Here is a 27,724-nt window from a genome sequence, read left to right on the forward strand (position 1 = left end):
ATGATATTCTCCTATAATCCTTTGTATTTCTGTGGTATCAGTTGTTATTTCTCCCCTTTCATTTCTGATTTTGTTTATTTGAGTCCTCTCTTCTTTCTCTCTCCCCCTCAATTAGTCTGGCTAGAGGTTTATCAGTTTTGTTTATCTTTTCAGAGAACCAGTTCCTGGTTTTATTTATCTGTTCTATTGCTTTCTTAGTTTCTATTTCATTTATATCTGCTCTAATCTTTATTATTTCCTTCCTTCTGCTGGTTTTGGGTTTTGTTTATTTTTCTTTTTCTAGCTCCTTTACATGTAAGGTTAGGTTGTTTATTTGAGACTTTTCATGCTTTTTTTTTAATGTTTATTTATTTTTGAGAGAGACAGAGACAGAATGTGAGTGGGTTAGGGGCAGAGAGAGAGGGAGACACAGAATCCGAAGCAGGCTCCAGGCTCTGAGCTGTCAGCACAGAGCCTGACATGGGGCTCAAACTCACGAGCTGTGAGATCATGACCTGAGCTGAACCGGGCATTTGACCGACTGAGCCACCCAGGTGCCCCAGAGACTTTTCATGCTTCTTAATGTAGGCCTGTATTTCCATAAACTTTCCTCTTAAAACCACTTTTGCTGCATCCCAAAGATTTTGGACTGTTGTATTTTCATTTTCATTTGTTTCAATGTAATTTTTTATTTATTGGTTGACCTCTTCATTGTTTAGTAGCATGTTATTTGACCTCCATGTATTTGTGCTCTTTCTAGTTTTTTTTTCTTGTGGTTGATTTCTAATTTTATATTGTTGTGGTTAGAAATGATGAATGGTAGGACTTAGATCTTTTGAATTTGTTTAAGACTTGTTTTGTGGCCTAATAGGCCATCTACTCTAGAGAATGTTCTGTGTGCATTTGAAAAGAATGTGTATTCCGCTGTTTTAGGATAGAATGTTCTAAATATATCTGTTAAGTCCATCTGGTCCTTTGTGTCATTCAAAGCCACTGTTTCCTTGTTGATTTTCTGTTTGGGTGACGTCCCTATTGATGTAAATGGGGTGTTAAAGTCCCCTGCTGTTATTGTATTGCTATTGATTAGTTCCTTTATGTTTGTTATTAGCTGCTTTATGTATTTGGGTGCTTCCAGGTTGAGTGCATAAATATTTACAGTTTTTATTTCTTGTTTTTGGATTGTCCTCTTTATTATTATATGGTGTCCTTTTTTATGTCGTGTTACAGTCTTTGTTTTATATTTTGTCTGGAGACTCTTAATGATAGAGAACAAACTGAGGGTTGCTGGAGGTGGGGGGCGGGTAAGAGATGGGCTAGATGGGCGATGGATATTAAGGAGGGCACTTGTTGTGATGAGCACTGGGTGTTAGATGTGAGTGACGAATCACTAAACTTTACTCCTGAAACTAATATTACACTATATGTTAACTAACTAGAATTTAAATAAAAACTTGAAACAAAAAATAAAGTCTATATTTCCGACGTGAGTTTTGCTAACCTAGCTTTCTTTTGACATCCATTTACATAATAAATCTTTCCCTATCCTCTTAATTTCAATCTGCAGGTGTCTTTAGGTCTGAAATGAGTCTCTTGTAGGCAACATATAGATGGGTCTTGTTTTTTTAATCCACACAGTGGATTAACAGCTTCTAAACTCCGTAGATGCTATACTAGAAATCTTTTTCTCCCTCTCTCCTAGCACAGGCACCACAGTATTTTGGACGAATGTACTGGAAACCCTGGAGTAAGCGCTAACTCCACTATTCTTTCTAAATTTTTCACTTATTTTTTCAAAACTTTTTTGCTGTTCCCTTCCCCCTTTCTCCTTGCCATTGCTTCCATTATATCCCAGGCCATTGTTTCCTCCATGTCTTACAATTCTTCCTGTTGAAAAAGGGTGCCAAATGTAGGGAATACAAAGAGGCTGAGATCAACTTTATGCTTTGTTAACCAAGTCACAAGCCCATAAGGCTGCATGTCTCTCAGAAAGGTCTTTTCTCTTCTAAAGACCTCTACATAAAACCAACTTAATTATCCTGAAACATCATTTTTATCATTTTGTTCCCTTAGTCAAGAGCTTACTGAATTTTTCCTGCCACAGAAAGTTCAATCTAGGATGCCACTGTCTGGTAAAGAACTCATTTTTCCTTACCCAGTAATTTATTTTCCATGGCTTAGTGCATCTGTTTTTGTTTGTTTATTTATTTATTTATTTATTTATTTATTATTTATTTATTTATTTATTTATTATTTTTAATATGAAATTTATTGTCAAATTGGTTTCCATACAACACCCTGTGCTCATCCCAACAGGTGCCCTCCTCAATACCCATCACCCACCTTCCCCTCCCTCCCACCCACCCATCAATTCTCAGTTTGTTCTCAGTTTTTAAGAGTTACTTATGTTTTGGCTCCCTCCCTCTCTCACCTTTTTTTTTTGTTGTTTTTTCCTTCCCCTCACCATGGTCTTCTGGTAAGTTTCTCAGGATCCACATAAGAGTGAAAACATATGGTATCTGTCTTTCTCTGTATGACTTATTTCACTTAGCATAACACTCTCCAGTTCCATCCACAGTGCTACAAAAGGCCATATTTCATTCTTTCTCATTGCCACGTAGTACTCCATTGTGTATATAAACCACAGTTTCTTTATCCATTCATCAGTTGATGGACATTTAGGCTCTTTCCATAATTTGGCTATTGTTGAAAGTAGTGCTATAAACATTGGGGTACAAGTGCCCCTATGCATCAGCACTCCTGTATCCCTTGGGTAAATTCCTAGCAGTCCTATTGCTGGGTCATAGGGTAGGTCTATTTTTAATTTTTTGAGGAACCTCCACACTGTTTTCCAGAGCGGCTGCACCAATTTGCATTCCCACCAACAGTGCAAGAGGGTTCCCGTTTCTCCACATCCTCACCAGCAACTATAGTCTCCTGATTTGTTCATTTTAGCCACTCTGACTGGCATGAGGTGGTATCTCAGTGTGGTTTTGATTTGTATTTCCCTGATGAGGAGTGACATTGAGCATCTTTTCATGTGCCTGTTGGCCATCTGGATGTCTTCGTTACAGAAGTGTCTATTCATGTTTTCTGCCCATTTCTTCACTGGATTATTTGTTTTTTGGGCATGGAGTTTGGTGAGCTCTTTACAGATTTTGGATACTAACCCTTTGTCTGATATGACATTTGCAAATATCTTTTCCCATTCCGTTGGTTGCCTTTTAGTTTTGTTGATTATTTCCTTTGCAATGCAGAAGCTTTTTATCTTCATGAGGTCCCAATAGTTCATTTTTGCTTTTAATTCCCTTGCCTTTGGAGATGTGTCGAGCAAGACATTGTTGCGGCTGAGGTCAGAGAGGTTTTTTCCTGCTTTCTCCTCTAGGGTTTTGATAGTTTCCTGTCTCATATTCAGGTCCTTTATCCATTTTGAGTTTATTTTTGTGAATGGTGTAAGAAAGTGGTCTAGTTTCATCCTTCTGCATGTTGCTGTCCAGTTCTCCCAGCACCATTTGTTAAAGAGACTGTCTTTTTTCCATTGGATATTCTTTCCTGCTTTGTCAAAGATTAGTTGGCCATACTTTTGTGGGTCTAATTCTGGGGTTTCTATTCTATTTCATTGGTCTATGTGTCTGTTTTTGTGCCATATTTTTATTTTTTTATTTTATTAAAAATGTTTAAATGTTTATTTTATTTTTGAGAGAGAAAGACCGCGCATGAGTGGGGGAGGGGGAGAGAGGGAGACACAGAGCCCGAAGCAGGCTCCAGGCTCTGAGCTGTCAGCACAGAGCCTGACGCGGGGCTTAAACTCACAAACTGAAAGATCATGATCTGAGCCAAAGTTGGACGCTTAACCAACTGAGCCACCCAGGTGCCCAGTGCATCTGTTTTTAAAGTCAGATGAAACTTCAAGTTACAGCCCTCCCACTTACTATGTGATTTTGGGAAAATACTTAAGTTCTAGGAACCTCAGTTTTCTTATCTATAAGTGTATACTTCATCAGTTTGCTACAAAGATTAAATGGGATCAGGAGAGCTTTTCATATAGTAAGTGCTCAGAAGCACTTACTGTAGCACTTAAAAAAGAACAATGGTGGATGACAGTGGTGGATGTGTCTTATATTTGCACTTTTCAATACAGTAACCATTAGCTGCCGGTAGCTATTGATCTCTTGAAATGTGGCTAGTGCAGTTAAAGAACTGAATCTTTAATTTTATTTCATTTAAATTAATTTAAACTTAAATAGCTACATTTGCCAGAGGCTGGCATATTAGAACAGCGCTAGACAATATCATTAACATCATTTGAAGGAGAAATAGAAGTGGGTTTTTTTTTTGTCTGTATCACTTGTGCTTTGTGATATTTCATTTCCAAAAACGCATGCTTTCTTCTTTCCTGTATCTTCATCTTTTACCTCTTTTTGTTTCACATCTGGGAATGTAAGAGCTGATTCAATACCCGCATTGCTCAGTTGCTCCCAATTCACATGTCTTCCACGTCTCTGAAACTTTTATTGAACACATGAACACCATTGCACTACTTGGCAATCAATATTCCTTTAACCTATTGCATGTGATAGTTGTAACTCCCCAAGAGAACAATATAAGGATCTGTGTGGGCTTTTTAAATTAAATTTTATTTTATTTTATTTTAAAGAGAGAGTGAGCAGGGGAGAGGAGCAGAGGGAGAGAAAGAGAGAATCCCAAGCAGGCACTATACTCAGCATGGAGCCCAATGCAGGGTTTGATCCCATGACCCTAGGGTCACAACCCAAACTGAAAACAAGTCAGATGCTCAACCAACTGAGCCACCCAGGCATCTCAGGATCTGTGTGGTTTTTAAATTCTATGCCCCTCCCAAGAAATTAACCCATTTCTTAGAATACTGTAAATACTGAGTTATAGATTGAAGGTTTGTGCCCCACCCCCAATTCATACTTTGAAATATAACCCTTAGTAGAATGATACTTGGAGGTGGGACCTTTGGGAGATAATTAGGTCATGAGAGTGGAGTCCTTGTGAATGAGATGAATACCCTTATAAGAAGAGGCCAGGGAGCTAGCTCCCTCTCTTTTCACCATGTGAGGATATAACAAGAACTTTGCACTCTGTAACCCAGAGAGGATCCTCACCAGAACCTGACCATGCTGGCACGCCAGTCTCAGACTTCCAGCCTCCAGAACTGTGAGAAATAAATTTCTGTTGTTTATAAACCACCCAGTCTATGCTATTGTGTTATAGCAGGCCAACCGAAGACACACTGAATAGGCTTATGTTTGATTGATTACTTGTCCTTTATTTCTCTAATTCCTTCCTCTCACCTTCCAGTCCTCACTATTGTTCTCCTGAAGTTGGCTGAAAAGAACAAAGAAGTGCCCAAATATTCAATAAAATTCTTATTACTTTTTTCTTTTCTATCTTTGTATTACTTTATTTTCCCCACTCCATCACAATGAATAAAAGCATTTTTCAAGTGTATTATATTTCTCACATTTCATATAGTAAATATTGGGTGCCTACTATTTGCAAAATACTAGTGGTGGGATAAGGGTTGATGCTGAGGAAGCATGAAAATTATATAATAACTGCCCTCAAATGAGTTATATTCAGATAGGAGGAGTGATTTATGCAAATGACCGATTAATGGAAGAGAATACATAGGCAAAAGACAGAGAAATACTAACTGTTGGTTCAAGTGAACAATGGTATGTACACATTTAAAATATTTTAGTTGCCTAGTTGAGGGTAGTTAGCCCAACAAATATGGTGTTGGGAATAGTTCTGATTGTAATTGAAAAGATATATCTCAAACTAAACTCTCACAAATTGGGGGCATCTGGGTGGCTCAGTCAGTTGAGCATCCCACTCTTAAACTTGGCTCAAGTCATGATTTCATAGTTCGTGGGATCAAGCCCCATGTGGGGCTCTGCACTGACAGCACGGAGCCTGCTTGGAATTCTTTTTTTTTTCTTTTTTTTAAAGGCTTAAAATATATTTTAATAAGTTGATGCTGCATTACTGCTCCATTTCTCAGAAAAGCTCCAAAGATATCAGGAACAAATCAAGCGTGGCACACCAATAAAAAAATGCACAGCATAACTACCTAAGATAGGCAAGACTAAGAGCTACTGTCCAACCTTCAGCATACAGCAACCCTGTTCCCAAGATTGTACTAGGCCTATCAAGAAAAGCTGTGAACAGCAACATCATAGACAGAAAAGGGCCATTCCTGGGTTACCCTTACCCAAGAAAAAAGACGGAGGCAACTTAACACAAGATTTTTTTTAAAGATACACTAAAATGAAAATCTCTAAGAGAAAATGTGTTCCTTAGGACACGAAGGGGTCATATATGGGATATAACAGAACCGTATGTATGTTGTCTGTGACGTCTGTGGACATTTGCCTGAATTCCCACTTGCAAGTGGAGCAATGGGGCTAAGGTCATTGGGGGATGTTTGTTTTTGTGGTGTAGGTGGCAGTGTCTCTGGGTTTGGAGGGTGTAAGAATGAGAAAGCAAATAGAACAGGATGGACAAAGAATGGAGTGAGCAAGATTAACAGGGGGTCTAACTGGCTCCATTTTGTCATGGTTCCCCCACCCCCACCCCAGGCCCTCAACAATCACAGGAGACTTCAGGAATGCACTACACAGAATCAATTAGCTAGACAATATACCACACAGAACTGATTTGTTAAATTTTACCGTCCCCCCCTTGCCCTCGGCCTCCAGCATACTCCCTTAGAGTAGTACAGGCAAGGAAGACCTAACTATTGGGAGAAATCCCTAACACTCTTCCAGGGCAGAATTCTGGCTAGTCCAGAAAGGGTCCTTCTTTTAAGGGTTTTTGGGAAACGAGACACTGAAATTTTTATTAGTATCGGCGACATTTGTTTGGAGCAAATTCAGCTCCGGGAGCTGCACGGTTGAATGCAGGAGGGGTTCCATCAATGGCCCCAGTTCCTTCCATGGTAGTAGCTTGGCCAAAGCGTTCAGTTGTTGGTGGGGTCAATCCCAAGGTTCCATCTGGCATCATAGTGGCAGGTCCTGGAGGAGCTGGGGTACCAGCTGGCACTGGAGCAGGGGGCATGGCGCCTCTGTTGTTTATGCCCAAAGCACCTCCCATAGCCATCTGGCCCATCCGTATCTCTGTTCTCTGCGTCAGGGAATGTTCCCTTGAATCCTTCCTGCTGTCGCTGCATCATTTCTTCCTGTTGCTGCCTCATCTCTTCTTCATGGCGCCTGCGCTCCTCCTCCTGCCTGAGCTCCAGTTGCTTTCGTTTTTGCACTTCCTGGTTGTGCAGCTGTTCCGTCCTCCGGAGTTCTTCTGGACGCCTCATCAAATCCTGTCTCATTAACATGACTTGGTGTTCATGGTGAGCAGCCTCCATCTCCATCTCCAGCTTCTCACGAGCTTCCTTGATATTGCGATCCACTTGGTCCTGCTGCTGCTTCTCCTCTCAATGAGTGCCTTCCAGCGTATGGCATCCTCATACCCAAAGGAGCCAGGCTGTGCAAATTTGGGTGCCTGTTCTCACTCCTTATGAAATTGCTGGTTCTTTATAACCAGCTTCTCTGGAATCCCTCTTCATCATCCAACTGGTCCATGGGCTCCACAGCCACAGGCTGAGGAAATGTGGTTAACAAGAAGGAGCCTTCAGTGCACCTGTCCAGAGCTTTCCGAGCAGCTGGCTTCCCTGAGAATTCAACAATGCCTTTTCCTGAGGGCCTTCCTCAATCATCCACGAAGACTACAGCTCTTTCCATTTGGCCAAACACAGATAAAGCTTCCTCCAGCAGTTCGTTGGAAACATACCGAGGAAGGTTCCGGACGTGAACGATGCCCTATGGCGGGCAAAGCGCACACGCAGCTGCTTTCCACGAAGTGGCATGTTGTCCAGCTCTACTTTAGCAGTCTCCGCTAGGGTTCGCATTTCCAAGTGGATAAAGCCAAAGCCCTTATCCTTATAAATGAAGATTTTACCTGCCTTCCCGTATTTCTCAAGTAGTTTCCTCATCTCCTCCTCAGTGATGTCAGCAGGAAGAATGCCCACAAAGAGCCGGCGACATTGGGTGAAGGTGTTCTCTCCTGGTTTCCCAAAATTCTTCAGGTCAATAGTCAAGCCTTCATTCTGGCTGCTGGCTTGTCCATTTGCAGGTAAAGGTGGCGGTGGTGGCTGTTGCTGTTGCTGTTGGCGGTGCTGCTAGTGATGATGCTGATCATGCTTCCTTGGAGTATGGTTTTGTTTCTCCAAGTTAAAGGTTTTATTGCTCTGCATTTTTGCACCCCTCTACCGACTGTTCTCCTCAGAGTAACGGCAATGCTACACGGCCTCCACCGTCCTGAGACTGCGTGGAATTCTCTCTCCCTCTCTCTCTCTCTCTCTCTCTCTCTCTCAAAAAAACTAAAAACACAAAAACAAAAACAAAAAAACTCTCACAAATTGGATAGATTTGATCTTTAGCAAAATAAAAAGAGAAACTGTATGGGAAGTCTAGAAAGAAAAGAAAAAGACCACTTTGGAAATCAGCTTATGGAAAAGTAAAGGATAAATGGAAACAATACTAACATTAAAAGGTCCTGATGACAGGGTTGGAGAAGAGAAAAAGACACAAATTCAGAAAATTGTGTGTGTGCATATGTGTGTATGTGTTTTAAAGAAAGATCCTGAGGAATTACAGTCCAAGGTGGCAACATAGGAAGACCTTGAACTCACCTTCTCCATGGAACATACCAAATTAATAGAACCAATTAATAGAACAATTCCTGCTGAGGAAGAACTGAGGGCTGACTGAATAGTTACTAAACAACCAATGATAGAATGACAAGAGAACAGCAAGAGAAATGCAAACAAGGTAACAAAGGAAACTTCCAACCCTCTAAACTGTGAACAGCAGTGGGGAGGGATAGTATTGGGGGATGGGAACAGATCCCTCTGCTTGTGCACAGAAAAAAAAGCGGTGGTTTAAAAGGGCAACTAGGACTGGGGCGCCTGGGTGGCGCAGTCGGTTAAGCGTCCGACTTCAGCCAGGTCACGATCTCGCGGTCCGTGAGTTCCAGCCCCGCGTCAGGCTCTGGGCTGATGGCTCGGAGCCTGGAGCCTGTTTCCGATTCTGTGTCTCCCTCTCTCTGCCCCTCCCCCGTTCATGCTCTGTCTCTCTCTGTCCCAAAAATAAATAAACGTTGAAAAAAAAAAAATTTAAAAAAAAAAAAAATAAAAGGGCAACTAGGATATAGAAGACAACAGTAGAGCTTCACCAAGAATGAAGGAACTACAGGAAAGCTCTCCAGGTCAGAGGGACTAGAGAATGACAGAGTTTATGTTCCCACCCCACCTTAAAAGCCCAGACCAGAAAAGGGTCTGGACACCATAATGGGCGGGTCTGATGCCCTGACAGGCAGGCCGAATGCCATAACTGCCAGGTCTGGTTATCACAAGGAGCTTGTAACCTCAGCAAGCCCGGGGTCCACAAGCCCACACCAGCCCTGGTAAGCACTGGGATATAGAAATAGAAGCCTCAGTTTTAAAGGGCTGAGGAGCTGCAGGGATACTCTCTCCCATTTCACCTTAAAAGCTCAGACTGGGACAGGGTCTGGCTCACAGTGACCTTGAAACTTCAGCACCCAGGCTCCATAAGCCCACATCAGCCTCTGTGGTGCTGGAGCACAGACAATAAACTGTGTTTTTCAATGTTTTTTTTAATTAAAACAAGTTTTAAATATGTTTTACTTTTATTATTTATTTATTTATTTTTAATTTTTTTAAGAGACTCTTTTTTTTTTTTTTTTTTTTTCCAACGTTTATTTATTTTTGGGACAGAGAGAGACAGAGCATGAACGGGGGAGGGGCAGAGAGAGAGGGAGACACAGAATCGGAAACAGGCTCCAGGCTCTGAGCCATCAGCCCAGAGCAGGCTCCAGTCTCTGAGCCATCAGCCCAGAGCCTGACGCAGGGCTCGAACTCACGGACCGCGAGATCGTGACCTGGCTGAAGTCGGACGCTTAACTGACTGCGCCACCCAGGCGCCCCTATTTTTAATTTTTTTTAAATGTTTATTTATTTTTGAGACAGAGAGAGACAGAGCATGAATGGGGGAAGGTCAGAGAGAGAGGGAGACACAGAATCCGAAGCAGGCTGCAGGCTCTGAGCTGTCAGCACAGAGCCCGACGCAGGGCTTGAACTCACAGACTGTGAGATCATGACCTGAGCTGAAGTCGGACGCTCAACCGACTGAGCCACCCAGGCGCCCCTATATTTTACTTTTATAATTCTAATTTGCCTTGTTTTAATTTTTGTTCTTTTTAATTTTGTTTTCTTTCTCTTTTTTTTGTATTTTCGTACTTTTCTTTCTTCTTTCTCTCTTCTTCATTTTCTTCTTTCTGTAAAAAGTCAGTTCAAAAGAGGTAACTAGCATACACAGCCACAGCTCCAGCCAGCTAGCAAAACTCACCAGGCACACATAGGGACACCATACAAAAGATCACTCCTTCAATTTTGGACAAGTAGCGATTCTGCCTAATCCATAGAAATAAATAGAGAAAGTCAAGCAAAATGGGGACACAGAAGAATATGCTACAAAAGAAAGAACAAGAAAAAAACCTCAGTTGGGGTGTCTGGGTGGCTCAGTTGGTTGAGCGTACGACTTCCGCTCAGTCATGATCTCAGAGTTCCAGCCCCGAGTCAGGCTTTGTGCTGACAGCTCAGAGGCTGGAGCTTGCTTCAGATTCTGTATCTCCCTCTCTCTCTGCCCCTCTCCTCCTCATGCTCTGTCTCTCTCTCAAAAATAAATAAACATTAAAAATTTTTTTTGAATTTAAAAAAATAACAAGAACTAATCAGAGCTGAATAATACAATAACTGAAATAAAAACACACTAGAGGGAATCAACAGTAGATTACAAGATACACAAGAACATATCAATGATCTAGAAGATAGGGCAGTGGAAAGCACACAAGTTGAATAGTGTTAAATAATTAAAATAATTTTAAATATAAAATAATTAAAAAAAATTTTTTTTTAAATAAGGATAGATTGGGGCACCTGGGTGTCTCAGTTGGTTAAAGCATTCGACTCTTGATCTCGGCTCAGGTCATGATCTCACAGTTCATGGATTCGAGCCCTGCATCAGGTTACATGCTGACAGCAGGGAGCATGCTTGGGATTCTCTCTCTCTCTCTCTCTCTCTCTCTCTCTCTGTTCCTCCCCTTCTCATTTTTTTCTCTCTCTCAAAATTAATTAATTAAAAAATAAACTTAGATTAAGAGATCTCTTAAACAACATCAAGGAAACACAGATTCACACTTATAGAGGTCCCAGAAGAAGAAGAAAGAGAGAAAGGTGTAGAAAGCATGTTTGAAGAAATAATAACTGAAAACTTCCCTAAGCTAGGGAAGGAAATAGACATCCAAGTCCAAGAAGCACAGAGAATAAGATGAAGCCAAGGAGTTCCACATCACAGCACATAATAATTAAAATGTCAAAGTTTAAAAATCAAGAGAAAAATCTTAAAGACAGCAAGAGAGAAATAAAAGTTATCTACAAGGAAAAACTTAAAAGGCTGTCAGCTGAGTTTTTGGCAGAAACTTGGCAGGCCAGAATGTAATGGCATGGTATATTCAAAGTGCTGAAAGGAAAAAAACCTGCAACCAAGGATACTTTACCAGGAAAGTTTATTCAGATTGGAAAGTGAGGTAAAGAGGTTCCTAGACAAGCAAAAGTTAAAGGAGTTTATCACCACTACACCAGCCTTCCAAGAAATGTTAAAGGAAATTCTTTAAATGGAAAAGAAATAGTTCTAATTAAACATGAGAAAGTTATGAATAAAAAGATGTAAAATATGACAACATATATGTAAAATGTAGAGAAGGGAGTTAAAAGGGAAGGGAAGAGGGTAAAGAAAAAGAAGGTTCCCCCCCCCTTTTTCTGTGTGTTTGTGTTTGGCACGTGTTTGAACTTAAATGACCATCGTATCTATATAGACTGCTATTTACTTCAGATGTTATATATCAACTTCACAGTAACCACAAACCCAAACCTTTGGTAGATATACAAAAAATAAAGAGAAAGAAAGCCAAATGTAACACTATAGAAACTCATCAGTCACAAAGAGAGCAAGAAGAATCGAACAAGGAACTACACAAGTAACCAGAAAATAAATTTAAAATGGCAATAAATACATACCTATCAGTATGCCTAAATACTCCAATCAAAAGACATAGGGTGGGGAATGGATAAAAAAGCAAGACCTATCTATATGCTGCCTGCAGAGACTCCCCTCAGACCTAAGGGTGCAGACAGACTGAAAGTAAAAGGATGGAAAACACTCACCAGGCAAATGGAAGAAAAAAAAAAGCTGGGCTAGCAATACGTGTATCAGACAAAACAGACTTTAAAACAAAAACTAACAAGAGACAAAGTCCTTACATAATGATAAGCGGGTCAATCCAACAAGAGAATATAACAATTGCAAATATCTATGCACCTGACACTGGAACGCCTAAATACATAAAGCAAATATTAACAGACATAAAGGGAGAGATTGATAGTAGTAAAATAATGGTAGGAGAAGTCATGAGAATAAGAGGGACGGAGTCAATGGTATTATAATAGTGATGTAACAGGTCAGATGGTAGCTACACATGAACATAGCGTAATGTATAAACCTGTCAAATCACTAAGTTGAATACCTGAAACTAATGTAACGTTGTATGTCAATTACACTCAAAGTAAAAAAAAAAAAAAAAATAGGAGGTTTACCTTAAAAGCACACGGCTACAAAGGCCTAGTTTGACAAAACTAGGATCAATTGTTTGGTTCTCAGTAATCCAGTACACTGATGATACAATTGAAGAGTGGTATAATGTAATCACACCCAAAATTAGCTTAATATTTACCTCATAATTTATTTAAAACTGGAAAATTATTCATTTTTCCCTTTATCATCATCATTACCATGGTCTGCACAGTAGGTGGCGACATTGCCTCACTCCTGGAATCAACCAGGATGGCCTTAACTACAATACACAGATGCAAACTTTGAAACAAGTTTCAGGGACCTAAATTGGCCAAAATGAAAAACATTGCCCTTTCGGTGAGCCTGGCTAGCTCAGTCAGTGGAGCATGAGACTCTTGATCTCAGGGTTGTCAGTTTAAGCCCCATGGGCGTAGAGATTACTTTAAAAAATAGCAATAATAAATACATACATACATACATACACAGCCCTTTCTATTTACCTTAAGGTCATATGGATAATACCTCATTATAACACATCAAATTTTTATATATTTTACATAGAGTTTAATAAGTATTTACTGGCTAATTCATTTTGCCGGTGAATGTCAATAAACTATTTTGCTATTTTTAAAAATAATATTCACTTAATCTTCATCATGTGAATGTAATGAACTGTCTTTTTTTTAGTTTTAATGTAAAGAAATTATTTATACTTGATTTCATTTTGTATTCGTCATTTAATGATGTTTATTAGGCTATGATGATTGAACTCCATGAATCTCGGGGCGCCTGGGTGGCTGAGTGGGTTGAGCGGCCAACTTCAGCTCAGGTCATGATCTCGCCGTCCGTGAGTTCGAGCCCCGCGTCGGGCTCTGTGCTGACCGCTCAGAGCCTGGAGCCTGTTTCAGATTCTGTGTCTCCCTCTCTCTGACCCTCTCCTGTTCATGCTCTGTCTCTCCCTGTCTCAAAAAGAAATAAAAAGGTTAAAAAAAAAATGAACTCCATGAATCTCTGTAGAGGTACAGTCAGAAGAACAAACACCTGGGCAGGGCGCTAAAGACAGGTAAAATATCAACACACAATTGAGATTTAAAATGTCACTTTAAGGCAATAGATAGCCACATTTACAGAGTCTATGGAATAGACAATTTTCCTAAAATTTACCACTTTTTACTTTAAAAGATACAGCCTAATTTTAGTATTCAGAATTTATTCAGTATTTGTACTCAGTTATATCTTCCTAAGATCCTATTTTTTTAAGTCTTTCTTTCTCTAAAATACATAAGAATTATTTTTTTTTAAGTCTATCTTTATCTCTGTCCAGTTTGGGTTCCTTTTTTTTGATCCTTTCCATGATCACTGTAGCCTTATTTGAAGTGAAACATTCTAAGTAGAGACATAACATGGTTTTATAACAGGTAGAATTATATTCCTATTTTTGCTTCCAGTAATTTCTAAAACACAAAATGTGACTAATAGCTTTAGGAAACCAACTTCACAATGCTAAGATCCTCTTTTGGGGCATAATTAATACACTCCTTCTAACCCAGCATACATGCATCTTAAGTGGATTTTCCCCAAATATCTTGTCATGTTCTCACTTTAGTTGAAGTTTATCTATTCTTTTTCATCAAGGGCAATTGTCAGTTGAAGAAACATTCCAAAGATTTACATAAGGAACAAGAAACTGCATTTGTTGCAAGAATTCACCGTATTTTCTACAAGTATATTCACATTTTTAATAAGACATTTTATGGGTCTCAAGTGTAGAGACAAGATGTCCTAAAAAAGCTTTAAGTTTTCTTTGCACCAAAAAAAAGGTATATATAATATCAAATAATACCTCTCTAATGTACCAAAAACGTGCCTTACAGTTTTGGATCACCTGCACTGAGTGGACATGTAAACAACTGTTGGTTGAACAAATGCACCTGAGCATTCTCCATGTCCTGAGTTGCTTTGATTCCATCCATGGGCAGGGCCTCAAGTACCCTATTAGAAGCTCCCATCCATCTTCAAGCCTTACATAGAAAGAAAAAAAAAAGTCTTGCTAGGCATCTCCCTCCTGCTTTCTCTTATGAACTGGCTTATTCCACTCAGTACATCTGATTCCCAGCCTGTGTCACATTCCCTCTACTCTGCTGTTCCCCTTCTAATTACCATTTTGGCAAACACATTCAACATTCCTACCAGTTCAACTCTCTGCCAGGCTTGTCCCAGATTTGCTGTCAGGTCTGTGTTTCAGATCTTCTTAGGCATCAAATTCTGTGACTGTCACACATTAACCCAGTCTTGGGTCACCAAGACCCCACACCATCTGGGAGGGAAATTCAGGGCAAATGTATGAAGATGAGAATGAACTAGCACAATTTTTTTTAATTAATTTATTTATTTTGAGAGAGACAGCTACGGTGGGAAGGGCAGAGAGAGAGAATCCCAAGCAGTTTCCTTGCTCGATCTCATGCACTGTGTGATCATGACCTAAGCCAAAGTCAAGAGTTGGACGCTTAACTGACTGAGCCACTCAGGAGCCCTAAACTAGCAAATTTTAAACAATGGAGAATATTAACGACTTCAGGAGCAGAAATAATTAGACTAGAAATAGAAAATCTGTAAAGATTATGGGCCCAACTAATTAAAAAAGTATAAGGGAAGAAATTATAAGTATCATAGTGTCAATATAATAAAGGAGGGCCCAAACAAGCTTACTGTAGGTCTCTCTCCTAGAGATATCAGGGCAATCACTGTAAGAAAAGATCAAGGCAAGAATTGGAAGGTTTTCTTGTGGAGGAAACATTTTACCATCTCTATTTATTATTATACTATGTTAAATTGCCTTATTCAATAAGTTTAATAGGGGCGCCTGGGTGGCTCAGTGGGTTGAGCTTCCAACTTCATCTCAGATCATGATCTCACAGTTCATGGGTTCAAGCCCCGTGTCGGGCTCTGTGCTGACAGCTCAGAGCCTGGATCCTGTTTCTGATTCTGTGTCTCCCTCTCTCTCTGCCCGTCCCTTGCCCTTTCTCTGTCTCAAAAATAAATAAAAACGTTAAAAATTAAAAAAAAAATAAGTTTAATAATAAATAACTTTAGACGTGGTAGCATACCAAAGTGGAAGTGCCATAAATGTTAAGTGACATTGTTGAACTCCATAACAAGCAAATGTAGTGGTGGATCACCCTCCACACTTTAAGGTATTTAAGATTTTTAAAATATTTAATATTTTTAAACAGAAAAGACATTATTTTTTTATCTTATTTTTTATTTTTTAAAATTTACATCCAAATTAGTTAGCATATAGTGCAACAGTGATTCCAGGAGTAGATTCCTTAGTGCCCCTTAGCCATTTAGCCCACCCCCCTCCCACAACCCCTCTAGTAACCCTCAGTTTGTTCTCCATATTTATGAGTCTCTTCTGTTTTGTCCCCCTCCCTGTTTTTATATTATTCTTGTTTCCCTTCCCTTATGTTCATCTGTTTTGTCTCTTAAAGTCCTCATATGAGTGAAGTCGTATGATTTTTATCTTTCTCTGACTGACTAATTTCACTTAGCATAATACCCTCCAGTTCCATCCACGTAGTAGCAAATGACAAGATTTCATTCTTTTTGATTGCTGAGTAATACTCCATTGTATATATATATATATACCACATCTTCTTTATCCATTCATCCATCGATGGACATTTGGGCTCTTTCCATACTTTGGCTATTGTTGATAGTGCTGCTATAAACTTGGAGGTGCATGTGTCCCTTCGAAACAGCACACCTGTATCCCGTGGATAAATGCCTAGTAGTGCAATTGCTGGGTCGTAGGGTAGTTCTATTTTTAGTTTTTTGAAGAACCTCCATATTGGTTTCCAGAGTGGCTGCACCAGCTTGCATTCCCAACCAACAATGCAAAAGAGATCCTCTTTCTCCGCATCCTCACCAAATTCTGTTGTTGCCCGAGTTGTTCGTGTTAGCCATTCTGACAGGTGTAAGGTGGTATCTCATTGTGGTTTTGATTTGTATTTGCCTGATGATGAGTGATGATGAGCATTTTTTCATGTGTCAGTTGGCCATCTAGATGTCTTCTTTGGAGAAGTGTTTCTTCATGTCTTTTGCCCATTTCTTCACTGGATTATTTGTTTTTTTGGCATTGAGTTTGATAAATTCTTTATAGATTTTGGATACTAACCCTTTATCTGATATGTCATTTGTAAATATCTTCTCCCATTCTGTCAGTTGCCTTTTAGTTTTGCTGATTAGAAAAGACATTTATAAATAATGCAGAAAACATTTACTTACTTTTCTATAAAACCATACTCTAAAAGCTGTGAAAATAGTTTTATGGTTGCAGTATATTGTACCTCAAGAAGAATGGAGAAACTCTCAAAATAAATCCAGAAAGACATCATCAAGAAAAAAAACAAAAACAAAAACAAAACAAAACAAAAAAAAACCAGAAAGACATCATCAGGCTGATAAGCTATATTGGATCTTATTATCTGAAAACCAGCCCAATTATTAAAGCTATAACTTAAGAAACATAGATGTTAAGAAGGAATATGATCAGAGTTTAAAAACTGTATCTCATACATGCATAACCCTATTTTTCAAAACACACAGTCATGCATTATTTTTCATCTGATTATAAAAGTTTAGTAAATAGTAAGTATTATAATCATTTAAAAACAGCATATAAAACTATGACAGGAATTGGTAAATTGATAATATATCTCTTAATGAAATATTAGTGTATTAAAAGTGGGGAAGATTTCTTTGTAGTTTGTAGGAGATACATTTAAGACAATGAGCATAACTTAATTAAAATGAAAGTTGTACAAAGGACGATAAATTTAAGACACATTTTAAAATTCAGGCTGGGAAAGTCCTCAAAGTTAAGTGATTCCAAAGAAGGTTAAGATCAATTTGTAGGCATGACTGGGTGCTCATTCGGTTAAGCGTCCAACTCTTGGTTTCTGCGCAAGTCATAATCTCGCAGTTTGTGAGTTCAAGCCCTGCATCAGGCTCCATGCTGACAGTTCAGAGCCTGCTTGGGATTCTCTCTTTCTACTCTCTCTGCCCCCTCCCCCCCCCCACTTGTGTGTTCTGTCTCTCTCTCTCTCTCTCAAAATAAATAAATAAACTTTAAAAAAAGATCAATTTGTAGATGATATATCCATAATGAGTTGCATAATCCATTATGAGGTCATCCATAATGAGAAAATAGAGAACAATATTCTTCCACAAAACATCTCTGTGTCTAAGAATCAAATCTTAGATGCTGAAAACAAAGATCATGAAATCAAATGCCATATTCTTCTAAATACCCTGCATGGGAGTCTTAATCTACTACCAAACTACTATTTAACCTTTCGCCACTAAGATTAACATCTTCCATATTCCACTTAAAATGACGTCGCCTTTGTGTTCCACGTTAATTCGCACACTAGCAGAATCCAGGCAAATCAGTTATCAGAGAAACGGCAAAATGAAAACCTAAGTGTAACAAATGAATGACTTTACCACTTGAATACCCAACACATGTTTCTTGCCCTCATTAGAAAATAAAATGTAGAGCACCTGGGTAACTCTGTTGGTTAAGCGTCTGACTTTGGCTGAGGCCATGATCTCCCAGTCCGTGGGTTCAAGTCCCACATCAGGCTCTGTGCTGACAGCTCAGAGCCTGGAGCCTGCTTCAGATTCTGTGTCTCCCTCTCTCTCTCTGCCCCTCCCCCACTTGCACTCTGTCTCTGTCTCTGTCTCTCTCTCTCAAAAATAAATAAACATTATGGGGCGCCTGGGTGGCGCAGTCGGTTAAGCGTCCGACTTCAGCCAGGTCACGATCTCGCGGTCCGTGAGTTCGAGCCCCGCGTCAGCCTCTAGGCTGATGGCTCAGAGCCTGGAGCATGTTTCCGATTCTGTGTCTCCCTCTCTCTCTGCCCCTCCCCCGTTCATGCTCTGTCTCTCTCTGTCCCAAAAATAAATAAACGTTGAAAAAAAAATTAAAAAAAAAAAAAAAATAAATAAATAAACATTAAAAAAAAGAAAGAAAGAAAGAAAATAAAACGTTTGGGGCACCTGGGTAGTTCAGTCAGTTAAGTGTCCAACTCTTGATCTCAGCTCAGGTCTTAATCTCCAGGATGAGTTCAAGCTCCACGCTTGGGTGTGCTTGGGTGTGAAGCCTATTTAAAAAAAGAAAATTTAATTGGGGCACCTGGGTGGCTCAGTCGGTTAAGTGTCTGACTTTGCCTCAGGTCATGATCTCACAGTTAGTGGGTTCGAGCCCCACATGGGGCTCTGTGCTGACAGCTCAGAGCCTGGAGCCTGCTTCGGATTCTGTGTCTCACTCTCTCTCTGTCCCTCCCCTGCTCACATTCTGTCCCTCTCTCCCAAAAATAAATAAACATAAAAAAATTAAAAAAAGAAAATAAAATGTTCATGATCTTTGTCTTCATGAAGGGATCTGAAGGTTTAAACAAAGGCATATTAGAAGCACATCTCTTTCTTTAGCTAGTTCCCAAATACCTTTAAAACATTTTTTTTTTGTTTAGGGGTACTTGGCTGGCTCAATTGGTAGAGCATGCAACTCTTGATTTCAGGGTTGTGAGTTCAAGCCCTATGGTGCATGAAGGGTTCACTTAAAAAAAAAGAAAGAAAAAAATTTTGTTGTTGTTTATTGACTTCATCTAATCCAACTAGTACAAACTCTGATATTGAGTCAGAGCTAAGAAAGAAAAATATAGTTCTAAATACCCCACCATAATATTGTTTTTAGTTAAATGACATTAATGAGGTTTTGTTTCAGAAAAATCTTTCAAATAGGACTCATTTAACCAAATCAGAGAAGGTTGAGATGGCTTTCCAACTCCTTTAGGCAAAGATTTATATGTCAGACAAGGCAGTGAAAACAAAGTATTTACCTATTTTTCATAAATTATCTTACAGTTCTTAAGACATAGGATAGGGGAACACAGAAGAGGCTCATTAAAGTGTTGATTGTTTTTGATGACACAAATTGTGTATAAAATCTCAAATTACTGAAAACAGTGTGACTTAAAAGGTTATAAAGCTATAGTTCCACACACTTCTATGTAAAGTCTATGATAATCCAAGCCTTATGTCTGTTTCACGCTTCCTGCAACTCATGAAAAAGTTGAGGGAAGATCCCAGAAGATGGACAAGGGCCAGAACGACAAGAAGTAAATGCGCTCTGAGAAACAAGTTCAGACTCCCTGAGAAGTAAAGGCAAAGGACCAGTAGGAGGCATCCATCCAGCTCAAAGGGAAGAACCATGGAGAGGAGATCTGGCAAGAGGTTAGGAGCAGAGGAAATGAGGAGACAGTGGCAAGACAGTATGAGCCAAGACAGAGCGATGATGCTAGAGGCTCATTCCTGGTTAGTGGCTACAGGTTTACACACACAGAGTAAAGGTAGACAGTCTGGAAGATCTGAACAGGATAAAATGAGGTTGCCGATCTCAAGAAATTAACAATCTAATTGGAGAAATTTAGCTTATACCCAAAGAAAGTTAAATAACAACATAGGGCAATAATTCAAGTGGTGTTGCAGAGGAATGCACAATTGATGAAACACCAAATTATTTGCCAGGGAAATCTTCAAAGTAGAGGGGAGCTTTGAGCTCAGGCTTGATGGATGAGAAGACTATAAATAGGTACAACAAACTTAGGGGTTAAGAGGACTGAGAAAAGGGATGGGGCCAGAATATATCTGGTATACTATGAGAAAGTAAGTAAACCAAACCGAAAGGCGTATTAATCATGTTTTTAATTTTAATTTTTAATTTTTAATTGAAGTATAGTTGATCCATGATGTTATATTAGTTTCAGGTATACTTATTTTTTGTTTCTTGATGCTTTGACATCCTGGTGCCTTGTTGTCCTGAGGACAGACTTCCCCTCTAAGGGGTAGGTAGCTAATTCCTACGGATAGCAAACCACTGGCCTTCAGAGGACAAGCACACTTTTGATATGTAAACCAACCAATCCCATGCCCCTACCCACCATCTGCCTCCTTTTATCAGGCTCCTGCACTTCAGGACACAATTTTCCTGCCCGAAACCACCCAAGGGCCAGGTAGCAGACAACCAGAGAGACCACACCTGTAGCCCCGAGCCCACAGAAGTTATTCAAACTATCTGATCCTAAACCTGTTCAGCTGCTCACCCTGCCTCATCTGTTCTGTCCCATGAAAACTGCAATCAAGTCTTTTGGCCACGCTTTCCCCTGGCTTGTTGTGCCTCCAGACTGACCACGGTGCTTCCTGTGGACCTGGGTAGCATGTTGTGCCTCCTCTCCCTGGGAACTGTAAGTAACCCACCATCTTTTCAGTGGCAGTCGTCTGCTGATCAGTTGGCTTTACTGAATAAAAACAAAATCCTGGGTACATTTTATTTTATTTTGAATGTTATTTATTTGGGGAGGGAGAGAGAGAGAGGCACGGGAGGAGCAGAGAGAGGGAGAGAGAGAGAGAGAGAGAGAGAGAGAGAGAATCCCAAGCAGGCTCTGCAATGTCAGCACACAGCCCAATGCCAGGCTAGAATTCACGAACTATGAGATGATGACCTGAGCTGAAGTTAAGAGTCGGATGCTTAACCGACTGAGCCACCCTGGTGTCCCCATTTTATTTTATTATGATTTTTCCCACCCACACAGTGTTTTTATTTTATTCAACTATAGCAAAGAGCAGAATTAACACAACATTCTGCAATTCCAGATTGGCTTTTCTTACACAAAGAGTGACCAGTTTAACAGGCACAGATAAGGATTTCTGATGACCTCTCACCCAGCCCTGCAGTTCATCTACATGGCTGCGCCTTAACTGCAAAGCGACTCTCCCTATTGCTTTTTCCAGTACTGCTCTTGAAAGGAGCCAGAGCAGGACCCTGACCTTTAGTAACCGGTCTGAGATGTACCACATTGGGGGTTAGTGGACAAGCCAGCCTCTGGCTGTCTAGGTGAGACACAGCCATGAAAACACGACTGGCTACACTTTAAAAACAAGAGATACAGAATGCAGAGGATTTATATAGAACTTGGTTCTTGGAGTGCAGTCTAAGGAACCCTGGGGTGCCTGAGACCCTTTAGGGAGTCTGAGAGATCAAAATCATGCACCTAGTAAAAGATTCTCTCAGAGTGCAATGGATTGTAATGTAGCAGAGTACAAAGACCATTGATTTGGTCTCAGATTACTTGTTGTAGCTAATCTTTGAGAAAGTTTACCACTTGTTGAATATTGGTATCAGAAGAGAATATCTATGGTTATCTATAAAGCTTTTAAAATACTTTTTCCCTTTCCAACTGTGTATCTGCATAAGACCATATTTTCTTCATATACTTGAACTAAAACAACATTGAGTGCAAAACATATCAGAATCAGCTGTCTTCTATTAAGACAACTAGTCAAGAAACTTGCAAAAATAAAAGTGCTGTTCTTTTCACTAAATTTATTTAATTTGGAAAAAAAATTTGGTTTTGATAAAAAGATATTTATAATAGCATGTAATGTGCATATTGTTATTTTTTAAATATTTTTTTAAGTTTATTTTTTAAGCTTATTTTCAGAGTGAGCAAGTGGGGAGGGGCAGAGAAAGAGGGAGAGGGAGAATCCCAAGCAGGCTCCATGATGTCAGTGCACAGCTGGATGTGGGGCTTGAAGTCCTGAACTATGAGATCATGACCTGATCTGAAATCAAAAGTTAGATGCTTAACTGAATGAGCCACCCAGGTGCTCCTGCTTATTATTATTTTTAAGCAAGTCAATAAATCTTTTCAACATTTCTCAGTATTAATTTCAAATATGGTAACTTTCAATAGGTATCAACTACATTTAAAAATGTAAAGGGGTCATGAGACCAAAATTTTGAGAACTGCTGGTGTAAACAAATAACAACAAATAAAACTGGAAAGGCAATGAATAACCAAGCTACAAAACAACCTGAACTGCAGGCTAAAATCGGGATTTTTTTGTGGAGGTAAGGGAGTTTCAAATAGAGAATATGATGAAAGGAACTGTTTAGGAGGAGAACTTCCATGTATGTGCAGTTTGGAATGTATGTATGTACAGTTTGGAAAAGGCGTATGTGTCTATTTGGTGTGTTTTAGTGGAAAGGGAGGTGGTGTCTGAGTCAGAGAAACCAGGCAGGAAGCCGATGGAAAATCCTAGATACGTGATAATCAAGGTCTTAATGAGGACCAGGGGCGCCTGGGTGGCTCAGCCAGTTAAGCATCTGACTTTGGCTCAGGTCATGACTAAGGTCATGATCTCACAGTTTCTGAGTTCGAGTCCCATGTCAGGCTCTGTGCTGACAGCTCAGAGCCTGGAGCCTGCTTCAGATTCTGTCTCCATCTCTCTCTGCCCCACCCCTGCTCGTGCACTGTCTCTCTCTCTGTCTCTCTCTCTCAAATATAAAATAAGCATTAAAATTTTTTTTAATATAAAAAAATTTAAAATGTTTAAATGTTTATTTATTTTTTATGTTTATTTATTTTTGAGAGAGAGATTGCAAAGCGTGGAGGGGCAGAGAAAGAGGGAGATACAGGATCTGAAGCAGGCTCTGGGCTCTGAGCTGTCAAAACAGAGCCCGACGCAGGGCTCCAACCCATGAACTGTGAGATCATGACCTGAGCCGAAGTCAGATGCTCAACCGAATGAGCCACCCAGGTGCCCCTAAATATAAAAAAGTTTCTTAATGAGGACTGTAGTAAGGGAATGAAAATAAGAACTAGTATTTGCTAAAATTTGAGTGCTTGCTATATGTACTAGGCACTGTGTAAAACACTTGGTTTGGATTATCTCATTATCTTCTCAACAGTCTAGTAGTTAGCTTTATAAATTCTATTTATTTTTTAAATGTTTATTTATATATTTTTGAGGGAGGGAGAGAGGGGGAGAGAGAGAGAGAGAGAGAGAGAGAGAGAGTAAAATCAGGGGAGGGGCAGAGAGAGAGAGGGAGACACAGAATCTGAAGCAGGCTTCAGGCTCTGAGCTGTCAGCTAGAGCCCGATGCGGGGCTTGAACCCATAAACTGTGAGATCATGACCTGAGCCGAAGTTGGACACTTAACTGACTAAACCACCCAGCACCCCTATAAATTCTATTTTAAAGATGAGAATACTAAGGCACAAAGATCCTCATGTAAGGCAGCAACTAAGGGATGAAGCTGAGGTCTGCATCCAATCAGTCTAACTGCAGAGTCTCAAGAGTAGAGTCAGTGCAGCATAAAGGAAGAATCACCTCAAGCATTGAGCGTGGCAGATGCCTTCGGTGTCTTCTCTGATCCCCTTACCGGGTAGTGTACCCATGCCCAGCTACCATGAATGTTGGGTGCTGCTGGCTCACAGCTGCACCCCTAAGAGGAGGATGGCACTTGGCTGGCAGAGAATGGTTAGGAGAGCCGGGAGGCTGCTGCTGCTGACTCCCGGCCAGTCACTGTGCAGCTGTGCAGGAAAGCCTCTGGGGCAGGTGCTTGACCCTTGCTTCATGCTCAAGTGCTCCCAGAAGGGTCTGGCCAGGCTAAGGCTACACCTCTCCTGAAACTACACCCTTGTCTGGCTCCTTCCCCTGTCCTCTCTTGCTACCCTCCCTCTCTTACAGTGTCTGGGGAAAGTGCTTTCTCAATAAACCAATTGCACATGAATCCCTGTCTCAGGCTCTGCTTCTAGGGACCTGATAGAGACACTGAGGAAATTCATTTAAAAATTCCTTTTGGAACTCTTTTGGTGGGTCTCAGACTTTTTAGCTGTCTCTGTGATGCAGTGACTTTTTTTTTTAATACTCAGATACATTGAGAAATGCATTAAAATTAAAATCTGAGACACATTCAATCCAAATCGTAACTCCAATTAGAAGCTTCGGTGCTTTTTTTTCTAATCAAACTATTCTGGGCACTCCAGTCTTTAGCAGAAAAGAATCACCTTGAGGAACTTTCATGCTTTACTCATCTTTATATCCCAGCAGTACCTAGCATGGTTTTGTATTTAGGAGATATATATTAAATGTATCAAATATATACTATATATATAGAGAGAGTATATATATCATATATATACTAAATGTATCAAATATTATATCCCAGCAGTACCTAGCATGGTTTTGTATTTAGGAGATATATACTAAATGTATCAAATAAAAACAAAAACCCGTGGAATGTATTAAATCACTTTACTGTCATCTTTATGCGGAAGAATATCCTTCTGAGGATCTACTATCATTCTTCTCTTGCATCTGCCTGAAACTCTCCTGGGGGAGCTTGACAAAAATGCAATTTGTAGGGCCTCATCTCTCCCACCCTCCCTCTTGTGATTTTGATTGTTTAGGGCTGAGGTAAGGTTAGAAATTTACATCTTTAGCAACACCACACACACACACACACACACACACACACACACACACAAAACATTTAAAAAATTAGAAAAAAAATCAACACCACAGATTTTAATGCAGCATGTCTTTGGGCCACACTTTGAAAAACACTGCTTTAAAATACTTAAATATGACCCGAAGCCACTTATTTAAACACACACACACACACACACACACACACACACACACAGGATTTGGGATCTAAGGGGACAACCTTCTCTCAGTCATGAACATTATCTCTTACCCATAACTATCATTATAAGAAGTACAGGACAATTTCAGGATCTTGGAACATTTTCAGACTTGCCAAGTTTTATTGAGATTACTTTGTTGCTGAACACAGGAACAGTGAAAAAATAATGTTTCTGACAAGCTTGGTATTTAAATGTATGTCCAACATCCTATACAGTCTATCATTAGATGCCTTCTAACATGCTATTAGTACTCCTAGGGGCCTTGGCTATCCCACCACACATTAACCACAGTGATTTGTACAGCCTTCAGGCAATTCGCCCTTCCATCCTTCAAAACAAAAGTACAGCAATGAATGCTTTTGAAGTGTCTCTGAGGTAAATGACCTCTGCCACCTAGAAAGCACTATTAAAGTGATGTCTGCCCTGGGAAATTGTTGCTACAACAGTATAAAGCTGTCAGTGACCATGATGACCGTGAAAAAGCCAGAGGTTCTGCAATGTCTCAGAGGGGTTCGTTCTCCATACTGAAAGTCAGTGATTTATGATAAACCATGCTGTGAGGGACATCTGAAAAGCTTATGACAGAATCATCCCCAGCTTATTCACAGTCTTTCTTGCCTCTAGGAACAACCCTAAAAAGACTGAGTTGGTTGGCCAGCCATGGCATTGCCACAACAGTGGGAAAAAAGCACTTTTACCCTCTTATCAATGATTATGTAGTAACATTCCAGGGCCTTTTTCTTTTCTTTCTTTCTTTTTTTAAATTTTAAGTAGGCTCCATGCCCAACATGGGGCTCAAACTCACAACCCTGCAATTGTAAGTTGCTTGCCCCACTGATTGAGCCAGGCAGGCACCCCAGGGGGCAGATTTTACTTCTGCCAGTTGTCATCAAATTTTAAGTGTCTATTTAGCAAACATCTTGTCTTTAAATATGACTTTATAACTTAAGATATGGAAAGGTTTCTCTCCTAGCACAGAGGAGTAAGCTCCTAACAGACTGAAATTCCAACCAGATAACAAAAGAGAAAAACTACCTGAGAGCTCTGCAGAGTGAACAAAAGACAGCAAAACTGGGGGGAAATTAAAATTTGAAAGACATGACCAGCGTGAGGTGAATCCTGTTCTGTTTTACAGATTGACCCCAGAGGTAGACTGTAGATGAAGCAAGGTGTGAGCAGCTAAAACTCTGATAAGTAAATCAGCCATCCTCTGTCCTGAGCAGCCAAGGGACAGAACCTGACATAACAAGGGCTTCCAGAGACTGAGAGGGAAACCCCAGAAAAGAGAGAGCCTAAGAAGTGGAACCCAAAATTCCTGTGTGTAAACTCTGCCCAAGGCTGACCTCTGAACAACACATCCGTAGGGCAGACTATCGCAGTGCTCCTAAAATAAAATATCTGAACTGGGATTTGAGCTTCCACTGGTTACAGGCAAGAAAGAGCTTGTGGTATAAGTTTAACCAATTTGTATCCTGCTAAAACAGAATCTCAATCCTCTTTGGAGAACTATGGAAGAAACCAGAGTCCAGAATCCACAGCATAGCATTTATAATATCTAAGATATCACCCAGATTCTCTTGACATTCAGGGAATTAAGGGCATATAAGAGAAAAAAAAGTAACCAATGACAGCAAATCCCAGATGCCCACATGTTGGAAATGCCAAAGGCCTTGAAGCAGCGATTATAACTATGCTCAGTCAGGTAAAGCACAATACGATTGGACTGAAAGGGTAGGAGGAAATCACTGCAGAGAAATAGAAGCTATAAACACAAATAAGATGGAAATTCTAGAGTAAAGAATTCAATACGTGGAATAAACATGTCACTGGTTTGACTTCATAGCAGAATGGAGATGACAGAGGAAAGAGTCAGAGAACTTGAAGATACATCAGTGGAAATTATTCAGTCTGAAGAGAGGGGAAGATCAAAAAAATAAAAAGAATAGAACCACAGGGACCTGGGGATATAACAAGCAGTCTAGCATAATGTGTAATTCATAAATAAAAGTTGACAAAATTGACAATTCTGTAAATATAGTTGAAGAGTTTAACACAATTATGGTTGGGGATTTTACACAGAAATTGATGAAAGTGCTAGAAAAAAAATCAGTAAAGACCTCCCGATTATGAACAACACTGCTGACTATCCTGACCTAATTGACAGTGTTGAATGTTACATTTTGGGGTTTTATTTAAATTTTTTTTTACTTTTATTTATTTTTGATAGAGAGAGACAGAGCACAAGTGGGGGAGGGGAGTGAGAAAGGGAGACACAGAATCCGAAGCAGGCTCCAGGCTCTGAGCTGTCAGCACAGAGCCCCATGTGGGGCTGAAACTCATAAACCGCAAGATCATGACCTGAGCTGAAGTCAGATGCTGAACCGACTGAGCCACCCAGGTGCCCCATCTTTGTGGGGGTTTTTTAAAGCTTATTTATTTATTTTGAGGGGGGGA

The 27,724-nt window shown here is 40.0% G+C and overlaps 1 long non-coding RNA gene and 1 pseudogene across 1 annotated transcript; both read right to left on the reverse strand.

Moving 5' to 3' along the window:
• Positions 1–5,899: 5,899 nt before the first annotated feature.
• On the reverse strand, positions 5,900–27,516 carry LOC123598929. The gene is made up of 3 exons (XR_006712881.1): positions 27,506–27,516; positions 26,987–26,993; positions 5,900–6,304 (listed from the first exon to the last, which is right to left on the reverse strand). It is a non-coding gene; the product is annotated as an uncharacterized LOC123598929 (long non-coding RNA).
• On the reverse strand, positions 6,437–8,369 carry LOC123598928 (annotated as a pseudogene).
• Positions 27,517–27,724: the final 208 nt, after the last annotated feature.

Source organism: Leopardus geoffroyi, chromosome C1, assembly GCF_018350155.1.
Source record: "Leopardus geoffroyi isolate Oge1 chromosome C1, O.geoffroyi_Oge1_pat1.0, whole genome shotgun sequence".
Lineage (NCBI taxonomy): Eukaryota > Metazoa > Chordata > Mammalia > Carnivora > Felidae > Leopardus > Leopardus geoffroyi.